The sequence below is a fragment of the Ornithorhynchus anatinus genome, chromosome 13 (genome assembly GCF_004115215.2).
Source record: "Ornithorhynchus anatinus isolate Pmale09 chromosome 13, mOrnAna1.pri.v4, whole genome shotgun sequence".
In the NCBI taxonomy this organism is placed as follows: Eukaryota; Metazoa; Chordata; class Mammalia; order Monotremata; family Ornithorhynchidae; genus Ornithorhynchus; species Ornithorhynchus anatinus.
The window spans coordinates 32,765,314-32,771,231 of NC_041740.1; positions in this window are offsets into that span (position 1 = coordinate 32,765,314).

Here is a 5,918-nt window from a genome sequence, read left to right on the forward strand (position 1 = left end):
CCCCGCTCCGCTGCGGCCGGGACTTTCCCCGGCTCCTCCCTCGGAGCCCGCCCCCCAGCCCGGTCCTCCCCGCCTCCGGCCCGCTCGACACACCCGCTTCTACCCCCCGCTCAATGGCCCCGTGGCCGCCCGCATCCTGCTCCCCCAACCGGGAGGTCAGCCGGGGCTCCCCGCCTCCGCAGCTAAGGGCCGCACTGCAGCCGGGGCCCGCCCATCGGCCTGCGTCCCATTACTGCATCGCATTGCTGCATCGCATCGCTGCATTGCTGCACCGCATCGCTGCACCGCTGCTCCCGCCCCGGGCGGTGGCGGGGAAGGCGTTGCGCCTGGACAAGAATAATAATAAAAGAATAATCATGTTTGTATTTGTTAAGTTTTAAAGTTGTAAACATCTCGATTACTGGGGGAATGTCTCTTATGCAGATTTATCTCCCCCCCGTGATTGCAACTTCACCCTAGATGAGGATGATGGTATTTGTTAAGCGCTTACTGTGTGCCGAGCACTGTTCTAAGCGCTGCGGGGGTGGGGTGGGGATACAAAGTGATCGGGTTGTCCCACGTGGGGCTCACGGTCTTAATCCACATTTTACAGGTGAGGTCACTGAGGCCCAGTGAAGTGACTGGCCCGAAGTCACCCAGCTGACAAGTGGCGGAGTGGGGATCGATAATGTTGGTATTTGTTTATCGCTTACTATGTGCAGAGCGCTGTTCTAAACGCTGGGGTAGATACGGGGTTATCAGGTTGTCCCACGCGAGGCTCACAGTTAATCCCCATTTTACAGATGAGGTAAGTGAGGCACAGAGAAGTTAGGGAGGAACTAATTGAAGGAGCTGGAAAGTCGATACCAACACGCTGTGGGCTGCTGTCTGCAGTATTACCAGATTCTTCTAGGATTATTATTATGATTATGGTATTTGTTAAGTGCTTACTATGTGTCAAACGCTGTTCGAAGCGCTGGGGGAGATACGGGGTGGTCAGGTTGTCCCACGTGGAGTTTACAGTCACAATCCCCGTTTTACAGATGGGGTCACTGAGGCACAGAGAAGTGAAGTGACTTGCCCGAGGTCACACAGCAGACAAGTGGCAGAGCCGGGATTAGGACCCACGTCCACAAGCCCGGGCTCTTTCCATCATTATCATTATCACCATCGTCATTATTTATTTAGAATGGGAACCCTGGTTGGGACAGGGACTGTGTCTGACCTGAATACCACCTAGTAGCCACCCTAGTACCTAGTACACAGTAATAGCACATAGTAAATGCTTAACAAGTGCTATTGTCCTCCTAAAACTCAGCCTGTACTCTTCGCTCCTCTAATGCTAACCTCCTCACTGGGCCTCTGTCTCGCATGTGACCCGTAGCCCACGTCCTACCCCAGTCCTGGAATACCCTCCCTCCTCAAATCAGACACTCTTCCCCCATTAAAAAACTTGTAAAAGCCACATGGCTCAGTGGAAAGAGCAAGGGGTTGGGAGTCTGAAGACATGGATTCTAATGCCGGCTCTGCCACTTGTCTGTTATGTGACCTTGGGCAAGTCACTAACTTCTCTGTGCCTCAGTTGTAAAATGGGGATTAGAAGTGTGAGCTCCACGTGGGTCAATCTGATTGATTACCCTGTATTTACCCCAGAGCTCAGAACAGTGCTTGGCACATAGTAAGCACTTAAAATACCATCATTATTGTTATTATTATTAAGAGGCCTTCTCAGGCGAAGCCCTTCCTTTCCTCTTCTCCCACCCCTTTCTCCATCCCCCTGTCTTGCTCCCTTTGTTCTTTCCTGGCTCCCTCCCAGCCCCACAGCACTTAAGTACATATCTGTAGAGAGGCAGCGTGGCTCAGTGGAAAGAGCACAGGCTTGGGAGTCAGAGGTCATGAGTTCGAATGCCGGCTCTGCCACTTGTCAGCTGTGTGACTATGGGCAAGTCACTTAACTTCTCTGTGCCTCAGTTACCTCATCTGTAAAATGGGGATTAACTGTGAGCCTCACGTAGGACAACCTGATTACCCTGTATCTACCCCAGCGCTTAGAACAGTGCTCGGCACATAGTAAGCGTTTAACAAATACCAACATTATAACATTATTATCTGTAATTTGTATTGATGCCTGTCTCTCCCCCTGTAGACTATAAGCTCCTTGTGGGCAGGGAATGTCTGTTTATTGTTGTACTCTCACAAGTGCTTAGTACAATGTTCTGTACACAACAAGCGCTCAGTAAATACGATTGAATGAACAAATAACACAGTTACTATTATTTTTATTTATCATGGATAGGTAATAGGGTTGTAGTGACAGCAGACACTTGAAGATTCTTGGAACCAAGGCACTCGTGAGGCTCCGTGCATTATTTCAGGCATGCAGCCTAATGTAATGATGTCATTCTCAACATTTTCTAAAAATCTACTAGAATCCACCCAAACCTAAGCCTTCTACCGTCATTCCATCGACTCTGAGTTCCTCTCCCTGGTCTCTGTGGATTTGGGGTATTTGCTGTCAGGAGCCGAGGTAGGGGGAGAATAGGCATTTAAAATGAAAACACCAGACATAAAGGGAGGCAGTGCCTGATCTAGTGGGCGAGAGACAGACTAGTTGGACATCTGACTACCTCAGATAAGATAGGATGAATTAAGCCAACCTACTAGTTAATGGTCTCATTTCTGCCTTTCAGAATCCTGTGTGCAAGGATTCTGACATTCCCACATGTCCTCTCAACTCTTCACCTCCTCCAGGGTGTCGGGAACTTAGTGCTCTGGGCTGCTGAAGCACTGAGCAATGACACCACTACCTCCACCATCATCACTGGACCAAAACGACCCACTTCTGCAAGCTCCACATCAACCTGGCAACAACAAAAAAAATATGCATTGCCCAGCCATAAATAGTGCTCAGGACCAGAAATGTGGAGCTCCCAGTTCATCCCAACTCACAGGCTGAAGCATCTTGCTGTGGGGTCCTGACAGAATCTCCCCCCGCCACCCCCCCCCACAGCATCATTCCCATCTCTAGGTAAACACAGTGATCTTGGTGGAGCAGATGCTGCTCTATTTGATCCACAGCTTCTCAGTTTAATCCCAGGAGTCCTTATTTGAATTGGGGTGAATTTTGTTTGTTTTAGGTAGTATTTGTTAAGCTCATACTTTGTGCCAGGCACTATACTAAGCACTGGGGTCGATACAAGCTAATCAGGTTGGTCACAGTCCATGTCCCACATGGGACTCACTATCTTAATTCTCATTCAAAGATGAGATAACTGAGGCACCAAGAAGTGAAGTGAGTTGCCCAGGGTCACACAGCAGACAAGTGGTGGAGTCAGGATTAGAACCTGGGTCTTCTGACTCCCAGGCCTGTGCTCTTTCTACTAGAGCATGCTGCTTCTCATGGTTGGGAGTAACTTGGTGGTTCACATCTCTAGCTATGACTGGACTCAGACACCAGCTGGTCTAGGTTGGCAGAGAGCCCTGGCAGTTCAATCAATCATGTGGCCTGCAGGAGAGGAGGTAAGAGGAAGCTCTTCTAACCAATTATCATCCTCCCCGCCAGTTTAGCCTTTTTTTTCTTTTGCATGTCGACAGATGAACAGTTTGAGGAGAAACAATGTGGCCTAGTGAAAGCACATGGGTCTGGGAGTCGGAGGACCTGAGTTGTAATCCCACTTCTTCCACCTGCCTGCTAGGTGACCTTGAGCAAGACACTTAACATCTCTGGGCCACAGTTTCCTCATTTGTAAAAAGAGGGTTCAATGCCTGTCCTCTCTCCTGTTTAGACTATGAGCCCCATGTGGGACGGGGACTGTGTCTGGACTGATGACCTTGTAACTAAACCAGTGATTAGTACGGTGCCCAGCACATAATAACTGCTCAACAAATTCCACAGTTATTACTTAGACCTCTGGGAACATTTGGTGCCATTTAAACCAATCGTAAATTTTCCCCTTTCCACAAGCATTCGGTTTGTTTAGGGCAGACAGATTCATAGGATGACTCAGCTGACTCCACTCCCTGGCCTTGTAACTGTTCAATTCCTTATCTTCAGGTTCAAGGGGTTTAATCCACCCTATCATGAAATACATGCAAAAGCTTTTTACCTGCAGGACCCACTTAATAATATAATAATAACTGTGGTATTAGTAAAGCACTTACTGTGTCCCAAGCAGTGTACTAAGTGCTCTGGTAGATACAGTATATGCAAATCAGACACAGTTCCTGTTGCGTAGGGAGCTCACAACTGAAGTAGGAGGGAGAACAGGTACTGACTGGCCATTTTACGGATGAGGATGGTGAGGCGGAGAGAAGTTAAGTGACTTGCCGAAGATCGCAAAACAGGCAAGTGTCAGTGATGGAGGAGAATCTGACTCAGTGGTAGTAATGATTTTCACATGTCTCTGTCCTCTACTTAGCAAACCAGAGTGGAACCTTGATTCAAGCTAGAGTTGTAACATTTCATTTTGAGACAGCGACTTAAAGCAGTTAAGCACTCCTGGAGGTGGACTTGAGTTCTTCATTGAAGCCCAGCGTTTGGGAAAATAACCCCTGGACTTTTTGTCACCATGACTTGAAACAAAAACCACTCTGCCATGATTCGTTCTGATCTGAAATGAAGCCTCATTATCTTCTCCACATTCCTGAGGCAGCACGAGTCCAGTTGTGTGGCTAATTCGAAACTCGGCTTCATCATCCTATTTTGACCACAAGATGGCTCATTTGAGGCATTTGGGGTTTCTATCTCATACTGGAAAGAATTTAAGTTGGAAGGAAGAAGGAGAACTATGCTTTATTTCTGCTTTGTTCATTCCTTGGCGTGTTTTTGCAATTATTTCATTTTGAATAGAACGTCTTGCTAAGCTTAATTGCCCGTGGTAAAACAAGTTCCTTCAGGACTGGAAACATGGCCTGGGCCTCTATTCTACTTTGTCCAGTGTTTAGTCAATCAATCATTTTTATTGAGTGCGTACTATGTGCAAAGCACCTTACTAAGTGCTTAGGAGTGTACAGTATAACAGAATTGGTAGACACGTTCCCTGCCCACAAGGAGCTTACAGTCCACAGTCTAGACCAGTGCCTTGCACTCAGTGGGTGCTCAATAATGAGTACCACTACTACTAGGTAGAAAAATCCAGGAGAAAGTTTAAATCTGCTTCATTTGGGAAGTTAAGGGACCTTTTTCCACACCCACCCACCTCACAAATACGCACTTTTCCAAGTTCATTTTGTTAGCCATCCTCCAATGGTTGGGGAAGAAGCAGGTGCTAATTCTTTTTTCAAACTAGTAGTGTTCGAGCAGATACTGACCCAACTCCTCTTGGTCCTTGATTCGTCCATACCCCACACTTCAGGATGACAAGCCACACACTGAAGTGTAAAAACAAACAAATGGAAAATCTTCTTTCCACATAGAATGGGGTAAACATATGGAATTTGCTACCCCAGGAAGTGCTGCAGGCAGAAAATTTTTATGAGATGCAGAAGGGTTTAGATACTTTCATGGCTGAGAGAGAAAAGTTGGGAATGTTAGGAGATTGGAGAATGTTTTAAAGAAATTCATGGATGATGAGTTCATGGAACATTATCAGAGAGAAAAGTGAACTGTGTTAGATGGTACAAGCCTAAATAAGGAGGGTAGATGTCATGGTTAGTACAGTGCACATGATAAGTAAACACTTAACAAATGCTATTCAAAAAAAGGTTGGCTTCTATCAATCAGTGGTATTTACTGAGTGCTCACTATATGCAGAGCAATGTTCTAAGTGCTTGGGAAAACAGAGAGCAACAGAGTTAGTTGCCATGTTCCCTGACCATAGCTAACTTAGTCTAGAGGGACCTATCTAGCTAGCTAGCCAACCCACTGTTCCTTCCTGGTTCTCCTTTCTCCCCTTGGTCTCTGAGAGGTAGTACTAGTAATAGTTTAATTAAATGTGCAA